Consider the following 24,985-nt stretch of genomic DNA (forward strand, 5'->3'; position numbering starts at 1 on the left):
GATATTATTAGAAAATAGAAATCTACAGTACATAACAGGCACTTCAGCCCACAGTTGCGCTGACCTAATAACCTACTCAAATAACTGCTTAGAAATTATCTACTGCTTTACCCTCCATTTTTCCAATAGTCTCTTCATTGTACCTACCTCCACCACCATTGCCAGCAGTACATTCCATGCACCCTCCACTCTCTGGGAAGAACTTAATTCTTACTCCTAAACACCTTAAAATTATTCCCCTTCATTCTAGCCATTTCAGCCTGGGGGAAAAGCCTCTGACCATCCACGTGTATATTTTCCTGTGAAAAGTGGATTTCGAAGAATCCAAACAATTTTAAAAATGGCAAAAGAAATTGAAGAGACTGTGGGTTACCAATAACTTGAATTGTAGCCAGAGCTATGTTAGCAAATATTTGGATTCAGGCGAGAGGTATCTACATGAGTCATACAATTCAACACTCCTGGAATTTCAGGCCTGGATTTAATGCATGGGCATGAACCTTTTGGCGAATGTGCAAGGTCGCTGGTGTAGAAAAATAAACTAGTCAGTTGTAAATTTCCTAACTCACTGCTGCATGTACTGGATGGAACACCAGTCAAAAAGTACCATCCCTCTAGACTGCTGGGTTGAAGTGAATTAATACCACCCTGTGTCACAAGTTCTCTGAATCGCTTGATCTCTATTGCCCAATCTGCTTCCTGCTGATCTGAGCTATTCAAACTCAACTTCCTGAGTCACCTGACTCCAATTGCCAGGGGCAGCTTGAGATAAAACCCCTGCTGAAGTCTGCTACAATCGTTCCCTCCCAGATCACAAGAGCACTAAGTGTGGGCACAAGTGATTGATAATGAGAAAAAAGGTAGCATTACAGATGTATAATATCAAGAGTCTTTTCTGGTGTTGAAATATTTTGCATAATGAGTTGGCTAGTGTACTTTTATCCTACACCTTGTTGTTTTTACAGGCGGAGGTGTTGCAAGTAGGGATGTGTTATCCCCGTCAGGGGTAGTAGTAGTAGTAGAAGTGGTGTTTCTGCTTACTGGCACAACTGGTTCATTCCTGATCATCGATGTAAATAAGTGAGCAACTTTGAGACAGTCAATGCTAACAGAACTAAATATATCAAGAACTAAATACTTGGGAGACCTGCGTATCACCTTACATGGTCCAGTGTATGGTGTCTGGAGGGATTGATGTACTGCATCATGTCTGATGAATGCATATGAACACGAACTGAGCTCAGCTGGTACAAGTGATATAATACTTTGTACACGTCTTGGAAGGAGTGATATTTGTCATGTACTGCCATAGTCTAGTATTAATATAGGTCAATCAGGTGCAACTATCTGTCCAGGTACTGTTAGTGTAATCCCATACACTAGTTCAACTGGTGTGCAGCCTACTTCTTTTACAGGCGTACAGATGCCCAGTAGTATAATTGGCAAGTACTCATAACACTGTTTTTGGTTCTGCTGGGGTTTCAATGCTGCGTTAAGTTGACAAATAAAGTGTTTGATAATCCCATTAGCTGCAGGATGACAGGCTGTTGTGCCAGAACGTGTACTATCAAGTAGATTGGTCAATTTGTGAAAGAGTTGGAATTCCAACTGTCGTGATCGTAGATGGTGCGCCGTAACGTGTTACCCAGTGATGGACTAAGCCTCTGGCTCCTGTCTCAGCTGTCATATCATGAATAGGTAGAGCATCAGCCCACCTGCTGAAACGGTCAATACAGGTGAGATGATAACTGTACTCATTTGATGGAGGGAGAGGACCTACCAGATCAATGTGTAGATGTTGAAATCTGGTGTGTGGCGTAGCGTATGTGACAAGGGGAGCTCTAGTATGATAGTGAACTTTGACTTTCTGACAGGCGATGCAGCTCCTAGCCCACTGCTTAATATCCTAATTCACGTTAGGCCATAAAAAGTGAGACGTCATCAGCTTTTGTGTAGACCACACATGTCAAACTCAGGTCCGTGGGCCAAATTTGGCCTGTGATATAATTATATTTGGCCCGCAAGATCATATCAAATATGTATTAGAGCTGGCCCGCTGGCTGCCGCGCCAGTATAGCGCATGCACAGCTAATGCTACAAATCCCAGAATGCTTTGCAAATGCGTTGGCGCCGGCCTGTCAGCCCGCTAATCGCCCCCACCTCCTCTCTTTACTTTCATTAACATCTGCGACCTGTCACCCAACTCACATGTAATAAACCCCTTACGAAAAATGGCCAAACGAAAGACAGAAAACAGGACCTTTCAAGACAGGTGGGAGGCAGACTATATGTTCATCATTTTAAAAGACAAACCTGTTTGTCATTGAAGCAAGTTGTTATTTTTTTGACTTGTTGGCTTGTGAAAAAAAATACATTTAAAAGGAGCTTAAAGGCTATAGAGAAATATTATTTATTGAATATTTTATTTCTCATTTGTTAATGCTTCTTCTGGAAAGAGTTTAACCAAAACTATTATTAAACATTTATTTTAATAAGAAAAAGTTTAACATTACATATGTTGAAAGAAGAGAAAACATGCAGATGTTGTTAAAAATTTTCAATCAATATTTAGTTTGGCCCATGACTTAGTCCAAGTTTTTAATTTTGGCCCTCTGTGAATTTGAGTTTGACACCCCTGGTGTAGACCATATAACAGGATGCGACATTCCATCAAAAGGTTTGAAAACAAACTGCCGATGTTTCTTGGTAAAATAGGATCATTTATGTCCAGTAGATACATCACACCAGATAGTCCATTACTTGCTGGCAAGGGCAAACACTTGAATGAGTGCGAGGTTGATTGTTGAACTGCACCCCAGTCGTCCCCCCCTTCCTCCTCCTGGTCACTGAAAGAGGAAGTATGCAATACATCTACATGCAGGTGTGACAGTGCATCTGCTCCTGTGTTTTCCTTCCCTTTGATGTGTTGAATATAGGTGAACTGCAATATATAATCCAAGTGACGGTCTTCACGTGGGGAGTACCTGTCCAGCTCAAAACAAAAAGCATACGTCAAAGGCTTGTGATCGGTGAATGTGCGGCCCTTGAGTGGATGGCAAAAATGTTTGACTGCAAAGTAAATAGCCAGCATTTCATGACCAAATGTGCTAAACTTGGTCTCAGCAGGTTGAAGTCGCTTGGAGAAAAAGTTAAGCAGTTGCCAGGCTTTTGAATGGCTCCACCTACTCCAACATCTGAGGCAACGACAATGAGACATAATGGAACATCGTGTCAAGGATAAACCAGAGAAGTCACATTAGCAGGTTGCTCTTAGCACAATGGAAGACTGAAAGCTCCGTCTCGTTCAGTGTGGTGGACTGATTTTTCTTAGCCCTGTTCTTCAGCGAGCTCGTGAGTGGTTGGAGTTTGTCAGTGCAGTGCTGGATGAACCTTCTGTAAAAATTGATCAGACCAAGAAACTTCCTCAGCTTCGTGAATGATGAAGGAATGGAAAAATCACAGATGGCCTTCACCTTGTCATCAGAGGGTAAATCCTGTTTTCATCAACTATATGGCCCAGAAAGGTGAGTAACAGTACTCCAAACTTGGCTGGGTTGACAACTAAGCTGTACTCACACAAAAGCTCGAGGAGCAGTCAGAGATGAATCTCATGTTCGTCGTCTATAGAACTGGCTACTAACAGATCATCTATATAAACGTAGACAAAAGGAAAACCACGAACCACATCATCCATCAGCCTTTGAAATATCTGTGCCACATTTTCTAAACTAAATGGCATATGTATCCACTCAAAGTCCAAGAGGAGTCATGATGGTTGTCTTGTATATGTCAGCAGGCTCCACTGGGATTTGATGGTGTGCCTTAATTAAATTGATCTTGGAGAAAATATGACAACCACTAAGAGATGATGAAAAATCCTGGAGGGTACCGATCAGGCATTGCACGGGCATTCAGGACACGGTAGTCTCCACATGGGCACCAACCTCCAAGTGTTTTCTTGGGAACCATGTGGAGGGGAGACAATAGTTGCTGTCAGACTATCGAATGATTCCCAGTTCCAACATATTGTAGTGGGCCGAGTGACCGCATGAGTAAATGGGTCGAATCGCCGCCACACGCAGCCGATCCAAGATCCCCATCACTGCCAAGAAGGAGCCCGCGCCTAGTGCTACATGCGGGCGAAGAAGTCCTCCACTTCCGCTTAGTGGCCCACTGACCAGAGAGTAACTCTGCGACACTTTGACATCACTTCCGGAAGCTGGCGGGAACATCACCGGAAGTGGGCGGGCCAGCGCGGAGACACGGCGAATTCAAACCAAAAAGTCATTCTTTTGTTCACCCTCATGCTGTCTGGACGTCTCTTTATTCGGCAGCACTGCCGCAGCAGTCACTACAGTGGTGACCCCGACGGTTCCAACATTTTGGAACCAGCAACCGGCTGAATCTACACTCGCAGCGCCTGCTACCAACACGGTGGGATTACATCTCTCGCCATTCTGGGAAAGTCAGCCCAGGAACTGGTCACAGCTGGCTGAGTCACAGTTCCACATCAAGGGAATCATTTCAGAGGACACCAAGCTCTGGCACATTGTCAGTGCCCTGCACGCCGCCACAGCTGCCAAAGTAAGCTCCTTCATACATTTCCTCCTGGACACCCTAGTGCTTAGCCAGCAAGAGCGCACCATCAGAATCCTCAACATGCAGAGCCTGAGCTAATGCACAAGATGGTGACTCTGGCAGACAGGCACACAGACTGTTTCCTGTTCGAGGCCCTATTCCTCTCGAAACTGGCAGTTTCAGATATGGATTTCAGTGCCCCACACCTCAAAGCCAAGGAAGCAGACAGGCTGTTCTGCACGCCATAGCAGAGCTCCCTTCACATGCAACCAGTCTACACAATCGGTGCCACCACCCCAGCCAGCCCACCAGAGACACCAGTAGTAGCTGCAGCACGAACAAACCAAAGGGCGCATGGAGAAGAACAATGAGTATTATTTCTACCACTGCTGATGGGGCAGGAATACCTGGTGGTTCACCCGCCCCCCCCCCCCACCCCCATGCTCGTACCCCACCGGCAAAACCAACACGGCGATGGGAAACAGGCAGGCCAGCCACCGATAGTGGCTTCAGCGACTGGAACACAGAAAGGCCTATTCTACCTCAAAGACCAGAGGACCAAGAGGGACTTCCTCATCGACATGGGAGTGAAGATTAGCCTGCCCACATCCTTTGAGGTGAGAAACAACACCACCAAAAGCTTTCCCCTGCAAGCAGCCAACGGGTCCTCCATTCCCAGCTATGGGACCTGCCTGGTCACCACCCTTGTTGCAGACGCCGATTTCCAGTGGGAGTGCACCATCACGGCTGTGGGACAGGCACTACTCAGAGCAGATTTCCTCTGGGCTCATGAGCTGCTGGTAGACAAGACAAGATGCCATTTAATAAAGGCCACAACTTTCCAGTCTTTGCCCCTCACCCTGTGGAGATGTTCTTTCCTGCCACTGGGAATCTATGCCCTGGACCAAGATGTGTACACCTCCTTACTGGCAAAATACCCAGCTTTATTGGCACCAAACTTCCATGACTCCAACCCACCACAAGGCATGGAGCACCACATAGAGACCGCCGCACCCCACTCCCCCTCCCCCCTGCCCCGGTGCATGCACGAGCCTGGCGCCTCCCACCAGACAAGCTCCAACAAGCCAAAGCCAAGTTCATTGCAATGGAGGAGTTGGGAGTCGTCCACTCTTCCAACAGCCTATGGGCCTCCCCGCTCCACATGATGCAGAAGAGCTCCGGCTGTTGGTGTCTGTGTGGCGACTACTGACATCTAAATGAGGTGACGGACCCGACAGACAGCCCATTCCACACATCCAGGATTTCGCCACAAGGCTACGGGGCTGCAGGGTATTCTCCAAGGAGGACCTCATAAAGGGATACCACCAAATCTCGGTACACCCAAGCGACATCCAGAAGATTGCCTCATCATATCTTTCGGTCTCTCTGAATTCCTAAGAATGCCATTCTATCTCAAAAACACGGCCCAGACAGTCCAGTGGCTAATGGATGTTGTCAGCAGGGACCTTAACTTCATCTTCATTTATCTAGATTACATCCTCATTACCAGCCCCGAAGCCAGCACCTACAGGATGCACCTCACCCGCCTGTTCGACAGACTGCAGCAGTTCAGGCTCAGAGTGAACCCGGCCAAGTGCCAGTTCAGCCTGCAAACAATAGACTTCCTGGGGCATCACATCACCCCAGAAGGTGTCACACCACTACCCGACAAGGTGGAGGCCATCCAGAACTTCCCTAAGCTGAGCGTGACCAAAGGACTACAGGAGTTCCTGGGGATGTTCATCTTCTACCATTGCTTCCTCCTGGGAGCTTCCACCCTCATGCAGCCCGTTCAGCCTTGTCAAACTCGGTGACAAGACACCACAATGAATGCCGAAGGTTGCGTAGGCTTTCCAAACCACAAAATCAGCACTGGTGAAGGCCATGGTACTGACACAACCAGATCTCACCTCCCCCCTTGCCCTCACAATGGTCACTTCAGACAGAGCGGTGGGCTCCATGCTAGAGCAATGGGTTGATAAGCACTGATAACCCCTTGATTTCTTCAGTAAGCACCTCGAAACACCAGAGCTCAAGTGTAGCGCATTTGACCGCGAACTGCTGGCCTTGTACCTGGCGAAACGGCACTTCTGCTACACGCTAGAGGGGAGAGTGTTCACGGCCTACAAAATCCACAAACCGTTGAACTACGCGCTGAGCAAGATCTCTGAGCAAGACTACAATGGCACCTCACTTGCATATCGGAATTCACCATGGATATCTGCCACGTCACCAGCAAGGCCAACGTAGTAGCTGATACGCTGTCCTGGTCCGCTATTGCCGCATCCTGTGGAGGGCTCGATGTTACCCAGCTCACCAAGGACCAGAGGGAGGACGCAGATATCCAGGCATGCCAGATGGCCATCACCACCTTGAAGGTCAGTAATTTCTGCCCCACACCAGGAGAACCAACCTTGCTGTGAGACATCTCCACCAGGTCCCCAAGGCCGATCCTACCCGTGACCTGGTGATGGTGGGTTTTTGAACTGATATATGGTTTATCACACTCCTCCATAAGATCCACTGCCTGCTCTCGGACAAGTTCATGTGGCATGGTCTCTGCCGAGACACTATCCTGTGGGCTTGAACCTCCAGCAAGATGTACCGGCACACCAAAGACTTTTGAGCCACCGCAACACATATCCTCATCAACCTCGTCAGTCCTCTCCCAGTGAGCCAGGGTATGAGATATCTGTTCATGCTTGTCGACAGATGAGGTTTCCTCACCACCTGAGTCCTGACCAACAACACATCGGACCGAGGAGCACAGTTAACCTCCTCCCTCTGGTCCAACCTGGCAAAATTCTGTGGCAGCCAAATCCACCGTTTAACAGCCTACCATCCCCCAAAAATGGACTGGTCAAACGGTTCCACCACCACCTAAAGGCCGCATTGAAAGCTCGACTGACTGGGCCAAAAGTGGATGGACGAGGTCCTGTAGGTACTGCTCAGGATCCGCACGGCACCGAAGGAGGACCAGCCAGCATCAATTGCAGAGATGGTGTATGGCACACCACTCTCCATCCCAGGGGATCTACATTTCACCCTCCCCAGACCAGCTCATTAGATGTCCTGCACAGGCTGAGAGATCAAGTGGGCGGACAACCCCCCCCCCCCCCCACACTCCACCACCATCCAGACATGGCTTGCCATCCAGATACATTTCAGCAGACCTGCAGTTCACCCACTACATTTTCATATTCAGAGGACAGCAAGTGACCCCCCCCTACAATGCCCATATGAAGGCCCCTTCAAGGTACTGCGGAGAGACAGTGTGGTTTTCACATTGGCCATTGGCGGCCGACAGGACAGATTCACAGTCGACTGCCTCAAAGTCGCACATCTGGACTCTGACCTGCCAGCCCTGGACCCTCGGGTCAAACACAGAGGTAGACTGCCCAAAAACTGTAAGTCAGACCGCTCAGAGAGTGGCGGTGATTCTGTGGGGGGGGGGGGATGGTGGTGTAGCAGGCTGAACAACCGCGCAAGTAAACGGTCTACTCACCGCAACACATGGCCGGTCCAAGGTAGCATGGCCTCCTTTTCACTGCCAAGAAGGGGCCTGCGCCTAGCTCTTCTTGAAGCCGAAGAAGTCCTCCACTTTCGCATATCAGCCCACCGGCTGGAGAGTGACACCACGACGCGTTGATATCATTTCCAGAAGCCAGCAGGTATGTCATCGAAAGTGGTCGGGCCAACGCAGAGACGCAGCGAATTCAAACCAATAAAGTCATTCTTTGGTTCACCCTCACGCTGTGTGGACATCTCTTTACTCGGTTGCGCTGCCGCAGTAGTTGATACAATATGATCAAATTTAGCCTTATCAATCTGCTGAGACCGAGCCAAAATGGGCAGTCCATGTGTTTGTATATGGTGGGTGACAGAGTGCTTAACCTCGGTATTCTTGTAAATTGGGCAAGTAATCTCCAGATACTCACGAAGAAGGAATTCAAAATGTGTAGTCGATGTCATGGTCATAATGGATGGACTGACATTTTGTGTATCATCGATGATCCCCTGAACTGGTAGTGGAGTCAATAAGTTTGTTGTACTTGACATCCACCAGTAGTCCACACTCACGTAAGAAATCAGCTCCAATGATGGGTGTGGGTACATCGTCAATGATAAAAACCTATATAAAAACATGCCGCAGGCCAAGATTAAGTGTGAGTAATCTTCCTCCTTGTGTAGAAATGGGCGATTTATTGACAGCTAGTAGTTGAATGATAGAGGGGGAATGCTAACTTCGCTCCAGTGTCTACTAGAAAATGAATGCCCTGGCCTTTGTCTGTAATGTAAAATAGTGGATGACTGGTCAGCAGCCTAGTCCCTGGCTTGAGCGTTTCCCTGCTCTTTAGCTTGAGAGCAGGGCGACACAAAGTCTTGAGCTTTGTCGGCGAATCTTCGGTAATACCAGCATTCGGCACCAGCATGCAATGGTATATAGTTGCAGCTGTGGCTCCGCCCCTGACATGAACAATGCTGCCCTTTCAGGCTGTCACTGTGGCTGATCCGTGGTGATGTGGCAGTTGAGCGCCTGAACTTCATGCATGAGTTGATCAACAGTACGCCACAGTTCCGTCATTGACGACCGCTGTATGGAAGGAGGCTCAGGAGCACTGACTATTCGCACCGACCTTCCCAGCATAGCCACCTTTAAGATCTTGTCAGTGATCTTAGTGAATTTGTCGATGTCTACAGCCTCCAATGTTGACGCCAGGATATGATGAGCATTAACGGGCAGGCACTGTAAAATTAACAGCTTTAGGATGTTGTCCTCCAGCTTGCAGTCTTTTAACAGCTGGTACCTTTGCAGAAGAAACTACGATGGCTTCCTACCTCCCAGCTCTTCTGAGATAAGAAGGCAGGGTAAACATCGCTGTTTTAAAGTGCTAGGGTGTCTGATCAGCTTGGCTTTAAGCTTGTTATAATGGTCTTCAATTGCTGGAGAAATTAAGAAGTCACGTATTTCTTGTACCATGTCCGGTTGCAAAGAGGCAAAACGCGTCTCCTGTGATGTTATGTTCCAGGTAGGAAATTGTGCCTCCACCTGTGCAAACCATAATACTGGATTAGAGAGCCAAAACGGTGGTAGCTTTAAACTGACCACCCCAATGAACGGTACAACTGCAGTGGTGGTCGACCTGCTCGCCTCCTCTGTCTCTACATTATCCATCAATGAAAATGAACATCTCCCCTGTAGACAGTAGAACAGTAAAGTACGTAAACGCAGATCATGTCGGGGTCACCAATGAAGGGGAAAAAAAATACTAGTTGGTTGTAAATTTCCTACCCACTCCTGCATGTACTGTGTGGAACTCCAGTCAAAATGTGCCATCACTCTAAACTGTTGGGTTGAAGTGAGTATACCACCCTGTGTCATAAGTACCCTAGATAACATGATCTCTATTACCCAATCAGCTTCCTGCTGATCTTAGCTTTTCAAATCCAACTGCCTGAGTCACCTGACTCCAATTGCAGGTGCAGCCTTCAGATAAAGTCCCAGTTGAAGTCTGGTACACTGGCATATTATAGGCCAGTAGTTTTCAAACTGCCCCCACCCCCCAACTCACATTCTACCTTCAGTAATCCCTATGCCATAAATGGTCTGTGATTGGTAAGGGATTGCTGAAGGTGTTTTGTGTGTGAGAAGGGAAGGTTGAGAACCACTGCTCTGGACCCAATTGTTACCAAAATATTTTGCTTGAGAAAAATTGTCATTGACCCATTCCCTTTGGAGTTATAAAACCACACACATAACGAGTCAAACCAGTGGTTTTCAAACTTTTTCTTTCCACTCACACACCACCTTTAGCAATCCCTTACTAATCACAGAGCACCAATGGTGTATGGATTGCTGAAGGTGGAATGAAAGTTTAGGGGGGCAGTTTGAAAAGCACTGTTCTAGATTAACAAAAGCAAAACTATCCTTTTTCAGTGCTTTTAACCAAAGACAACAACCTCAGAATGCAGGTCCAAAATGCTTCATACTGGTAGATTTGGAAGTACCCAAGAACAAATTTACTAGAAGCCAAAGTCTCCCAATGAAGGTGATTGTAATCATTTTCCCTTCAAAAGTTATTGCAGGCAAGTTGAGGGACAAGGGGTAGTGGTGATGGAAAAGTGGCAGAGTAGTGTTAGTAAAAAAGAGACGCACCCAGGCACTCACACAGAGAGACACACATGCAATAACCGTGTGTTTGTGAGCAGCAGCCCCCTATTTGCATGATAACAGAGAGGAGACTGAGATTACAAAGGTTAAGATTAGAAGAGAGAGTTAGCGAGCATAGTACAGCAAGGATCTGTCAGGCCAAGGCTCATTTTCTCTGTAAATTAATGAGCTTGAGTAATATTCCTGTTTTATCTGAGGATTTATCAAATTAAATATTAATGGTTGCAAGCTAACAGTCAGGCAGCACTATGTCAGTATTAAGAGAAGGGGGAAATGTGTTTTTTATTGTTGTTTCTGAAGGATCGAAACAAAAAGGTTAACCTTCCCCCTGGAAGAACCACCTTCTGTGCTTGTTCATTTAATTTTTAAAATCATATTTGCAGAGTTTTTGATTTAGATCTATTTCTGCCCATTCTCCACCAACACTAATAATAACGCATGCCAGTGACAGGGACTCAGCTTTACACGCACTCAGCTTTAATTGCGCAGCAGGCATGAAGAGAGAAACAGGAAAACTTACCGGACATGCTGCACTCAGGAGCTTTTCCCACTGCACCCTGATGTACCTGGTTAATCAGCAACCCGGGACTTTTACGGGGGGGGGGGGGGGTCCCACCTCCAGCAGTGACAATGCGAGAGCAGGCTGTGCTTTCTCGTCACCAGAAACTGATTAGTGAGTTAATTCGGCCAAGCTCTGATACTTGCCCCTGCCAAGCGTCAGAGCCCAGTTGAATGTAACTCGCCCTGTCAGGTTGGGAAGTTTCACACTGCACATTCACCGGGTACGGACCCACTAAATTAGCTGGTTAACCCATACGGAATTGGTGGTTTGAAAGGGGGTAGAGGTAACAAAGTACAATTAAAATCATGCATCCTGAATTCAATGGCAGTGGCACCTTCCAAAGTTAGTTGTTGGACTTTGTCCTCAGTGTCTGCAAAAGACATGGTTGCCTGTGCCATGAACTGCAATCAAATGTAACCTCAGAGTTGGAAGCTGGTGTTCAACAGATCAGTTTAAATTTAAGAGCCTTAGAATGGAAGAAGGGGGAGAGTCTCTTCATTTTCAGATTTGAGAAAGTGATTAGTCCATCAAAACACAGGAGCATGTCAACAAGATTAATGAGATTGTGTCCGGTGACATCTGCTCTACTTAGCCAAGCACACAGCACAGATATTCCTGCTCGAAGGAATGGGGATACAACATGCAAATTCTAATCTATATGCAGATTGGAGTAAATGGGGTTAAACAGTGTGATACATCATGAGGTTTAACACGGGAAACTGAGCTCACAGGGAATGTCACAAGCACATTCTGAAATTTGTGTTGAAAAAGCAAAGTGTGGATTGCCTTACTTTTGTACAGTTCTTGGAAAATAACATCATGATATTAATCCCAAATCTGGCATTTCTAAAAACATTTTAAAGCCAATAAAAGCTAAATAAAATGTAAAGTAGAAAACATTAAAGCCAATTTCTATGCAGCATAGCCACAGAAGGTAAATACCCAGGTCATATTGGTCATGAATAGACAGAAACAATGTTAGTTTGAAATCAAGGGAGCTCTCCCCTACCACCTTTGCTCATGGGAGTGTAGATGACACATTAATCCTTATTTAATACCTCATCTGAAAGATGGCATCTCCAACAGGACTGATGCTGTGCCTAGAAGATTCAATAGAACGGCCAGCAGTCTCTTGCTGAAAAGTAAATAAGACTGCAGATGATATACAAACAAAGAAACTAAAGCTGACCCAAATGCATGTGAAATGGACTTGAGGGTTTGAAAGCCCTCTTGTTCATATGTTCACGCACAGCTCAACCTTTAAGAGTTCATTTTACTGCTTCCTTCAGTGAGTTAAAGTGGTAGTGTCAACAGATCAGTTTGTTACAAGCCCAGGGGACTCCAAAGTCCAGCAGCAACAGAAATTCACCAAGACATTGGTTACTTAAGCAAAAACGCCTTTAATTTTCTTCATACATAATAATATCCATATTTAACTTGTTACTATTAACTTAACCCTTTTTTAATTCTAAGCACATGAGTATGTAATATGTATGTGTTCAGGAAAGTTCTTTGTTTCACTGTCCAATCATTCAATTTTACTTCTCCAAGTTCACTGTTATCATGCAATTTTCCATACTGTGCACAGAATTGAACATATATGATCTTTATCAAGCTCTGGTGTTTTAACTTAAATTGTTACCACAAAGGAAGGTCTTTATTAGTTTCAGAGAGAGATATTCGTTGTTTATTGAAGACACACACAAACTGATCTCCTTCAATTAGTCACTTCAGTGTCTAGCCGAAGATAACCTCCTTCTAGGTTACCACAAAGAGTTATTTTTTCCCTATTCCAGGAGAAACATCTTAATCAGCCACGTCCCCTTGTAATTGACTACAAGCGTTTAGAATAGGCTGAACTCAGAATTCAAAACCCGTCTTCAAATGGGGTCTTATTGCAGGTCTCCCAATTTTGCAGGGTTAACCACAAACCTGCTGCAGTAAATTGACTCTCTCTGTTTGCAAAACCACATGACCCCTCTTAGAACAGCAAACTCTTCAACCAGACTTAGATCACTGGCTCCTGGCAATAAATTAATCAGTTTCTGAGCCTGGACATCTGTTTCTTTAAAGACAAGAGTCTATTTCCATCAGTCCAATTAACACCTACTTGTAAAGTCTTCATGAGCACTCTTCAAAGTCACTGTAAACATGAACATTCCATTTTAGGCATAGCTCTTGCATTTCAAATGAGATGGCTTTTGTGAAATTTTACTGAGATGTCTGTTTGTGAAGTGTTCCTAAACTAAACCCCCATAATCTGTACCTTTTTAAGATACATCTTACCCCATCATTGTATTAACTTATTCTGTAACTAGTTAAAGAAGAAGCAGAGCATCCCTGTGCTGTGACAGGAATGAGACATGAAAGTCTGCAGATCATAGTAAAGCCACAGAAATGCTAGAGGAAATCAGCAGGTCTCGCAGTGTCCATAGGACAAGGTTTCAGGCCTGGGCCCTTTCTCGAGGTATGAGTATCTTTGGCTTGGCTTCGTGGACGAAGATTTATGGAGGGGTAAATGTCCACGTCAGCTGCAGGCTCGTTTGTGGCTGACAAGTCCGATGCAGGACAGGCAGACACAGTTGCAGCGGTTGCAGGGGAAAATTGGTTGGTTGGGGTTGGGTGTTGGGATTTTCCTCCTTTGTCTTTTGTCAGTGAGGTGGGCTCTGCGGTCTTCTTCAAAGGAGGTTACTGCCCGCCGAACTGTGAGGCACCAAGATGCACGGTTTGAGGCGATACCAGCCCACTGGCGGTGGTCAACGTGGCAGGCACCAAGAGATTTCTTTAGGCAGTCCTTGTACCTCTTCTTTGGTGCACCTCTGACACGATGGCCAGTGGAGAGCTCGCCATATAACACGATCTTGGGAAGGCGATGGTCCTCCATTCTGGAGACATGACCTATCCAGCGCAGTTGGATCTTCAACAGCGTGGATTCGATGCTGTCGGCCTCTGCCATCTCGAGTACTTCGATGTTGGGGATAAAGTCGCTCCAATGAATGTTGAGGATGGAGCGGAGACAACACTGGTGGAAGCGTTCTAGGAGCCGTAGGTGATGCCGGTAGAGGACCCATGATTCGGAGCCGAACAGGAGTGTGGGTATGACAACGGCTCTGTATACGCTTATCTTTGTGAGGTTTTTCAGTTGGTTGTTTTTCCAGACTCTTTTGTGTAGTCTTCCAAAGGTGCTATTTGCCTTGGCGAGTCTGTTGTCTATCTCGTTGTCGATCCTTGCATCTGATGAAATGGTGCAGCCGAGATAGGTAAACTGGTTGACCGTTTTGAGTTTTGTGTGCCCGATGGAGATGTGGGGGGGCTGGTAGTCATGGTGGGGAGCTGGCTGATGGAGGACCTCAGTTTTCTTCAGGCTGACTTCTCGAGGTATGAGATATGAGTAAACAAACAGTCAAACACCTACATTAAAAGACAGGTGAAAGGGGAAGAATGGGAGGGGGAGGAGTACAGACCAGCAGACATAAGGTGTTAATTTGATATGATGAGAGGAAAATGAAAATTTATTGGAGGAGGGGGGTTTGGTTTTGACTCTGAACAGAGGGAAAAGGGAAGAGAGACAGAGGAAAGGAGACAAGAATGATTCGGGAGAGGAGAGGAAGCTAATGAAAACCAAAGAAGTCGATGTTAATGCCATCCTGTAGGAGGGGGTGACTAGTGAGATTATGAGGTGTTGTTATCCCTGTGACAGGGCCTGTTACACTTCCATCAAGAGAAGGTACCTTGTGGATAAGGCACTTGGCACAAACTTATTCTGCAAATGTTAAAACACAAGAGAAATCAGTTCAATGTTAGAACATATTAGGAAGATTCACGGCATGAGATCATGCACCACTAGATTCAAGGACTGTTTCCTTCCTGCCATTATGATTCCTTTGCTCTAACTGATCTAGCTCTGTAACTCTCCACTTCTGTATGTATCTAACTTGCTGTATCACTTCATCCTGCTGCATGTGAAAATTAACAAACTCGATAAGAAATCAAAAGGCCAACAGGCATGAAAAAGAAATCTGACAAGGGGAGATCTGAAAGGTGATTCTTTTTAATTTAGAGAACAGGCAGAGTGGCTCAAAGAGAGCTACTGCCTCACAGCTTCACAAACCAATTTACCCCTTACTTCCGGTGCTGACCATGTAGAGCTTTCACATTCTCCCTGTGACCGTGATGCTCTGGTTTCCTCTCAGTTTCCAAAAATATGCAGGTTGGTGGATCAATTGCCCTGAGTGTCTAGAAGAGGGGTAGAACCTGGAAGAAGTAGATGGGAGTGCAGGAATAATTAAACTGGTTAGGGCAGGATTAGTGCATAATGAGTAACTGTTGGCCAGAATGGACATTGGGACAAAGGACCAGTTTCTGTAGTTTATTTCTCACTGACTCTGGCCACTGAGCAACAAAGTGGGGATTTGATAGGTGAACAAATTAAAGAGCTTGTGCTTTTCTCCCATTGGTTTGTTCTAATTTTCTTTCCTTCCTTTTTTCTGGTATGCAAAATTATCTTACCCACAGATTGGAAATGAGAGGGGAAAAATTTGAAAGCTCAGTTATGAGAGCTTGAGGTCCTTGCTAACATGTAAAAATTAGGCAGATTGCCAACTGAACAAGATGAAACCATTAAAAACTCAATCTTGTATCCATGACCATTCAACATTTGATGCAAATGCATTGTCTCAAGCCAGCTTTGCTGATGGGTGTGGAAGGCTGAGTATCGTTAGAGATTAGTGGGGAGGATAGCTTGACAAATGGGAAGTCAGGAGGTAAGATTTTCATTCACCTGTCACAACAATCCCTGGAGGCATGTGCAGCAAATAGTTCACTACAGTCATTGTTCGCAGGACATATAATGGGGCAAAGGGTGGAGACAGGAGGGACGGGTTAGTGGGGGAGGGGGAGTTGCCATGGGCTGTGGCAACTGTCTGAGAATATGCATAAAGCTTGTTTATAGTTTGATTAATTGGATCAGAATTCCAGTCCAGTCCAGAATTATTCCATTATCATCATTTAATATTATGCAGGACATCTGCCAATGGGTATTTTGTCATTAATGAAGCTCATCTCTTAAGTAAGTCCAGCTGTTCCTGATGTCTTTTGCCTAGTTAACGTTTAATCCTCTCCCAGCACTCTGTCTGGAGATGAAAGCATGGCTCTATTTGAGTGATTTTTGTCCTTTTTTAATATCATTAGTCACATGCAAATATGGACTTAATAGGGGTCATTTTTGGCTTTTAGTAATTTAACATTCCATCTTTTATCTCTCCCCATTTTTAGTTCTTTGTACATGGAGAGGTAAGGCATGAAACATTGGCCCATTCCACAATACTGTCATCACTAGTTTACAATGTATTTTTTCAAATTCCTTTTTCCTGAAATTGCTATTTCGATTATCCGATTGAATGCTATTCAGCAGTAGTGACTTTATCAACTTTGGTACTGTTATGTACTTTTCCTGGATCAAGGAGGCCTGCTGATGCCACAGTGTTATCTATTGATGGTTATTCAACCAGCTGTAGTGTCACACTCCAGTTCAATCCCCCTCTGGACTCCAAATGTTTTCTCTTCCTGACTCAGGGGCACTTTGAACAATGATGTTGCTCAGTCCAATCTGTGTTTAACACAGAGGTGAATGTTGACCTATACACCAAAGTCCTGTAAGCCTGTTTAATTGTACAAAAAATAGAAGGCTATTTTGGAGTGAAATTGTCAGTGTTATCTGGTATCCTTTTCCATCTGAATGCTGAATACCAAAACACTGAAATGTTACTGCATAATTACACCAAAAGATGTGTGAAAGTATTGTGCACAGTTTTGGTCACCACACAATAGGAAGGTGACTGTCACAGAGAGACTGCAAATGTTACTCACCTGTCTTAATACAGCATTCTGTCCTGAAACATCTCACTGATGCTGTTTGACTTGCTGACTTCCTCCAGCAGATTGATTTTTTTTTGCTCCAGATGCCAGCATCTGAAGTCTCTTGTGTCTCACCAGGATATCACCTGGATTGGGTCATTTCAGTTGCAAGGAGAACTTTGATAGGCTTGATTTGTTTTTCCTAGGGCAGAGGAGGCTGAGGGTGAACTAATCAAAGTTGGTCAATTGGCAAGTGAGATGGATTGATAGAAAATAAAAACTCTTTTCTTTCATTCGAGCATCTAAAGAAAGAGGCTAGAGGATTAAGGTAAGAAATACAAAGCTTAGAGGGGATTCAAGGGAAACATTTTCCAAACAGAGGTGAGTGGTGACTAGAATGTGGTGCCAAAAGAGGTGGTGGAGACAACATTTTAAGAACATCCAACTGTATGAATTACCAAGGTAAAGAAGGCCAAGGACTAACTAAATGTGAGTCAATGGAATTACTATAGTTAAGTAAAATAGGCAGAATTCACATGGTGGGCTGAAGGGCCAATTTTTTTTTACATTGTAGAACTTGATAATCCTCTTATGTTATGACAACCAAGTCAAGTCAATGGAGTTGAGATTCAGATCTAATTGGATATTGGAAATGGATAAGCTGCATGTTCCATTCATTCTTCTAATCCCGTGGTTCTTTTGAAAAGCAGGAAAATCATCTGGTCAACATTTATCACTGAGACATCATGACTTAAACATACGATAGTACAGAAATAGGACCTCTGTCCCACCATCTCTGCATCAACCATGTTGCCAGTTAAACAAATCCAATCTGCCTGCACATCATCTTTATTCCCCCCATTCTACCCCCCAACCACGTCCCCTGCTTATTACATGCCTCTCCAAATGTCTCCTAATTACGACTGTCATATCTGCTTCCATCGCCTCCCTGGCTCCTACTGCACTCTGCGTGGAAAAACCTCGCAAATCTCATTCAAAGCTCTTCTCCTTGCACGTTGCATCTATGCCCTCTAGTACTTGATATTTCTTTCTTTTTCTTCTTTGGCTTGGCTTCGCGAACGAAGATTTATGGAGGAGTATGTCCACGTCTGCTGCAGGCTCGTTGGTGACTGACAAGTCCGATGCGGGACAAGCAGGCACGGTTGCAGCGGTTGCAAGGGAAAATTGGTTGGTTGGGGTTGGGTGTTGGGTTTTTCCTCCTTTGTCTTTTGTCAGTGAGGTGGGCTCTGCGGTCTTCTTCAAAGGAGGTTGCTGGCCGCCGAACTGTGAGGCACCAAGATGCACGGTTGGAGGCGATATCAGCCCACTGGCGGTGGCTAGGAAAATGACTCTGACAATTTTATATACTTTTATCTTACAAGTTCTTCATGGGATCTTGCTATTCATGAATTGGTGGTCTACAAAGTAAGTGATTTGTAAATCATTGATTATCAAGTGCTTTGGGACACACTAACAATGTTATGCAGTTCAATTATACTGTCCACATGACTCTATTTATTAGGAAAGATATTTAATTAACAAAAGCAACATCCTATTTTAATGGTCATTACAGCCAGAGACAGGTCTTTTCAAACAAAGAGGGTTTGGTAATTCATTGTGATACATACAGCAAAGTTCAAGACTGGCATAATAGCCTGGAAATCAGCTGTTTGTTCAGCTGATACAATAGCTCCTTAGTGGCAGTTTACAGACAAGGAATGCTGGCATCAGAAGAATTCCCAAAAAGCTATGACTGAAATTATTTCTCAAATCCATCCTGCAGCAAATTCAATTGAACTTCAAAGAATTCTTTACAGCAGCCATCAGCAGGGCATTTAGGGATTTCCAGTAAATACTGTGGATTAGTGGCAGTAAGATGCAGTATTCTAGACTCTTCAACCAGAGGAATCATATTAAATTATTATATCCTGTAACATTATTGAGTGTCCCAATTCAACAGTGAGTAAATCCAGTTAAAACTGTTAAGATTTCACAATGAGCTAACTTGTCTTGTTCAAGTATTTGGAATTGACCAATGACTAACAGTTTTTACGCATAGATACTGTCTGCCTTGTTGAGTTCCTCCAGCAATTCTTTGTTTGCTCAGTCAGAACAATGCATTAAAATGAACTGAATTACTCAACATTGAAAACGTAAAAATAACGCCATCCTACTGTGAGACATTAGTATGAAGGTTTTATCCCATGCTCCAGGCTGATGTTAAAAACTCCAGTAAGAACCAAAGCTAAGAACCTTGCCCGTCATTTCTTCTTCATCCAGTACCATGTATAAAATTAACCAAAGGTAGAAACTGCTGCCACATTTGCTCTTCGCACAATTCTTATTGGGATTCACAGTGGTGTTAATATCATTCAAGAGATATATAAAATTTACCATGTAAAACAAAATCTTCATTTCTATGCAAAGTATTTTGGAAAAGGCTCATTCTTCAAGTACAATGTCAATTATCTTTTATTTAATTCAATGAAGCATACACATAATACCCATGCATGTTTTATTAGATGAAAGGCCAGTGCAGTACAGATAAAATTCCTGGAACATAGAACAGTACACCTTCATCCCACGTTTACAACAAACAAATTAAACTAAATCTCTTCTGGTGGCATTTTATCTATTTTCCACAATTTTCTACATATTCATGTATCGAAAAGCCCTTAAGCTCTACTTTCATTATTACTGGCACCCATTCCAGGCACCCACCAACCTATCCCACACATCTTTAAACTTCCCTCTCTCTTATTTTGTTGAGAAAATGTTATGGTGGGTTCAAAGACGAGTCTGGACACAAGGGTTTGCAATCAAAAGTAACTTTATTAATACAACAATTTATAAGAAAGAATTTATAAGGGAATGTGGAAACATACGCGCACAATTTACAAGGGAGCGTAGGAACAGATTGTAATGGGAAACAAACAAGGAAGAACGTTAGATCGTACTCAAGTATCAATTTACACTGGCGATGCAGTCATTCTCACCCAATAAGTAGGGGTTATACACATCCTCCTGGACTCCTGAATTAGGGGAGGTGGATCTGGTACCACTGTACCCACAGGGGTATTCACATGCCCTCGGACCCCTGATCAGTTGAAAGCAGTGGCTCTACTGCCAGTATTGATCTATAGCAATTTGAGCTATAGCAATATCACGGCTCAGCTTCGGTCCCATGTGCACCTTACCCGCGACCCTTCCAAGCGATGTCTGCAGCAGTGACCACAAGGTAGAGAGAGTTAGTGTCCTCTGTACTGGCAATAAATACAGGGCTTGAGCCAATAAGGACGTTGAATGATTTGACCCAGCAATGGCAAGGTGTGCACTGACCAGTAGTCTGAGCCCAATCATAACGGGTATTCCACCTGCAACTTGTAACATTGTCTATAAATTTGTAACTGAGTGGAACAAAAAGTACATCACGTAATGATAGGTGGTGTGACTTCTGAATGAATTTCAAGTGGGGAGGCCACATGACCACCAGCAAGAGACAGGAAGCCTCCCCCACAGACAACACACCTTCAAAACACACCCTTTGGTATTTGACATTTTTACAGCAACTTTCAGCTGCTCCCTTGGGGAAAGAGATACAGGCGTATCTCATCTGAGGAGTAGCAGCTTCTTACTGGCAGTGAGAATGCTGAATGACCAAAGGAACTGCTCACACTATCCATCCGAGACTTGCATTTGTACAAAACAATATTTATTTTTATAGATGAAAATGCTTGTCATTCGTGTATGTGTGTTATGTCTGGTTATGCGTCTGCATGTATTGCATCGAGGATCGGAGAACGTTGTTTCATCGGGTTGTACTTCTATAATCAGATGTCAATAAATTTAACCCGACCTTTAGAAAATGTGAATCACCTCCTTTATTTTGGGAGCTACTTCCCACAGAAGGCAGACCTCAGCAATGAAATTCATTTTTAGTGCACCATCACTTTTGATCATTTGAATTAAAAGGGGTTCATTGTTCAAGACCTTAATCCCAATCCAACCACATGGTGGCCCAGCAACAGCAATCTCTGCCCTCTGGCATTCTTCTAAAAGTTTACGGATGTACTGGCAGGATTACTGAACCAATGCATATCCTCTCTAGCCGACATTCGTAGCAATGCCCTTTTTGCATTGAAATCAGATCAAAGACCTGATTTCTGGATCTCATGGTCATTTAATATTTGGAGTCTAACTGCTGTCTGTAGGAGTCTTGTTATATAAAACCAATTCAATGCAAATACACATGGAGTTCTGTTGCACTGACTGTTATTTTGTGGGCATCTCTTATGCTGTTTGATGACTTTTTGATGCAGGATATATAGAATTCTTCCGATGGCTTTTAAGATTTTTCTGCACAAATTGTGGTGAATTTTGCCATACTGCTTGAAGAATTTGTTTTACAGGTATTAAGATTTATATGTATACTTGTGTGTTCTTTGCAACTGCTAAAAGGCACCATGGTTGGCCTAGCAGTTAGTACAATACCTTGACAGCAAATCCCACGCCGTCTGTAAAGAGTTTGTACGTTCCCCCCCCCCCACCATGTCTGCATAAGTTTTCCCTGGGGGGCTCCAGTTTCCCCCACCTTTCAAAATGTACTGGGGGGGGGTGTACATTAATTGGGTGGCAAGGACTCATGGTCTGAAATGGCCTATTACCATGCTGGATGTTTGCAAGCATGTCTAAGTTTCTACATTCTTCTAGCTCAATCATCAAGAATGCATAATGGATGTGACTGGAATTCAAATGATGCTCCAAAGATTTGAGAAGCAAGGTTACTTTTGTGATGTCATGTGAATCCAGTGCAGTTGGACCTTGGGCCATTGTTATGGACCCAAATTTACAACTTGAGACATTAAATTTACTGACTTGACACATTACATCAGACCAGGATGTCACAAAATTATACATCTAGTCTAAATAGTTCTCCCAACAGGATTGCTGTTCATTTAACTTTTGTACAACTGTTCAGCTTGACTTAATTTTTCCAGTTGAGTTACAAGACTGGCATCTTCCTGACAAAGTAGAAATTTTTCAACGTATACTTTGTTCACAAAAAGGACAAATTCAAACTAAGTACTGACCAATCTGTCTACTCCCAATCTTTAGCAAAGTGATGGAAGATGCCATCAATAGTGCTGTCACGAGGGCATAACCAGGCATCTTTGGCATTGAATGGAATTACAGGTGCTTTCCTACTTATGATGGTCTGACTTACAATCTTTCAAATTTACGATGGTTCGAATCTGTACTTTCAATTTCAAATCCATTCCTGCGTTTGCGATACGTGATACGCTACTCTCTCGTGATGCTGTGGGGTGGCAGCATCTTGTGAGAGTATCGTACAGCATACTCTCTCGCAATGCTGACTCAACCATGCTAACAGTCTCTGTAGTGATCACATGAATGAATGCACTGTAAACAACCTATCATCACTACCAAATGCCAATGTTTGTCTCCTGCTTCTAGTGAGAAGAAAAAAGAGGAAATTGATGACCCTGTCACTTAGGCATCCTCCCCATCCAGCAATTAATTTTAGTTCAATGCTTCAAACATTCTTCATGCCCAGTGTGCTCTCAGCTCTATACGTCAATGTGGAATAAAGGTATTCAAAATGTTGATTTTTCGACTTAGGATGGTGTTGCCAGTACACAACCCCATCGTAAGTTGAGGAGCACCTGAACCATTGTCGAGGTCCTCACTGTAAACATCCTGGGGATTATCATTGACCAAAAAACTTCTCTGGACCAGATACATTAATATCTGGATGACAAGAACAGGTCAGAAGTTGGATATCCGGACTCACTTTCTGACATTTTAAGGCATTTTCCTCGATTCCTCGATTTGCAAGGCATATCACTGGAATCTTTCCCACTTGCCTGGATGAGTAGAGTTCCAATGATTCTCAAGAAACTCAACATCATGCAGGATGAAGCAATTTGGTTGATTATCCCAAACACATTCCCTCCACCTTAAGCATACAGTGGCTACAACACAACCTTGACCATAGAAACAGAACAAAAGAAGATGAATAGGAATTATGCATTGTACAAATTTCTCTCCAAGATGCACAACATTCTGAATTGGAAACTTATTGCAAGTCTTTCATTGTTGATGATGAGTAGTGAGGGGGGGGGGGGGGGGGAGGAATGGGGTCTAAATCCTGGGACTTCCTTCCCAACAGTATTACGAAAGTACCTTCATTAGAAGAAATGCAGCACTAAAAGAAGGTGGCTTAATATTGCTTTCTCATTTGTGCTCAATACACACAAGCTTTACCAATCCTCATCTCAAAAAAATTAATAATTAAAAACATTATTAAATGCCAAATCAATCCCTCCCTGCAGTAAATCCACAAAATTGCTAGAGAAATTCAGCAGGTCCCACAGCATCCATAGGAGGCAAAAATATATAACCAATGGTGGAGGGGGTCAAGAACTTAAAATTTATGGGTGTCAACATCTCTGAGGATCTGTCCTGGAGGCTCCATGTTGATGCAATCATGAAGAAAAGCTTGTCAACGGCTATACTTTGTGAGGTGTTTGAGGATATTCAGTATATCACTGAAGACTCTCAAAATCTTCTACAGGTGTACCGTGGAGAGTATTCTGGTTGGTTGCATCACTCTCTGGTGTAGAGGTGCCTATGTTCAGGACAAGAATAAACTCCAGAGGGTTGTTAACTCAGCTTGCAACATCACAGGCACTAGACTACACTTCATTGAGGACATCTATAAGAGGCGGTGTGTTCAGAACACAGCCTCTAACCTCAAAGAACCCCCACCACCAAGGCCATGCTCTTTTTACTCTGCTACCATTGGGAAAAAGCTTGAAGATGAGCCCTCAGCAGCACAAGGACAGCTTCTTTCCCGCTGCCATCAGATACCTGAAATAACAATGAACCACAGACACTGCCTTTGACTTTTTCTTGCTCCATTTTTTTATTTTGTAACGTGGTTTATAGAAATGCACATTGATGTGGCCGCAAAACAATGATTTTCTTGCCATGCTCATGACAATAGATTCTGATTCTGACCAGAGTCCTTCATCAAGATGTGAGTAAAAAGCAGGCAGATGCCCGAATATAAAAGTGGGGGGAGGAGGGAAGAAGGAGCAAGTGGAGGAGCACAGGCCCACACCCAAGATGCCATAGGTGGACATGGATCAGAGGACAGGAGAGAAAAGTTGAAAATGGAGGGAGTGCTCTCTGTGGAAAGTGGAGCAGAGGGAAGGATGTGGCTGGTGGTAGGATACAAATTGGGGAGGATGACACATTGGACGTGGAGGCTAGTGGGGTGGTAGATGAGGACAAAGGGAACCCTGTCCTTGTTTTCCTCTGGAAGTGGAGGAAGCCAGGACAAGTGCCTCCCACTGTGACTCCTCATCCACTCATCCCTTTCAACCAATTGCCCCCTTAAAACCTATCCCTGTGACTGGTAAAAAAGCTACACTTGAATTCACACCTCCTCTCTCACCACCAGTCAGCGCCCAAAACAGTTCTTCCAGGTGAAGCAACACTTCATTTGTGAATCTGCAGGGGTCATCTACTGCATCCAGTGCTCCCGTTGTGGTCTCTTCCATTTTGGAGAGACTGCATACAGACTGGAAGATTGTTTCATTGAGTACTTTTTGTCTGCTGTGGTAATGGGGATCTCCCAGTGGCAACCCATTTCAATTCCAACCCCATTCCTATGCCAACATGGTATCATGTCCTGGCCAACAGAGAACACTCATCAAAAGGTGGAAGAACACCTCGTATTCTGTCTGGGTAATCATCCAACCAGATGGCATTAACATCAACTTCTCTGGTTT

This window comes from Narcine bancroftii, chromosome 8 (assembly GCF_036971445.1).
Source record: "Narcine bancroftii isolate sNarBan1 chromosome 8, sNarBan1.hap1, whole genome shotgun sequence".
Classification (NCBI taxonomy): domain Eukaryota; kingdom Metazoa; phylum Chordata; class Chondrichthyes; order Torpediniformes; family Narcinidae; genus Narcine; species Narcine bancroftii.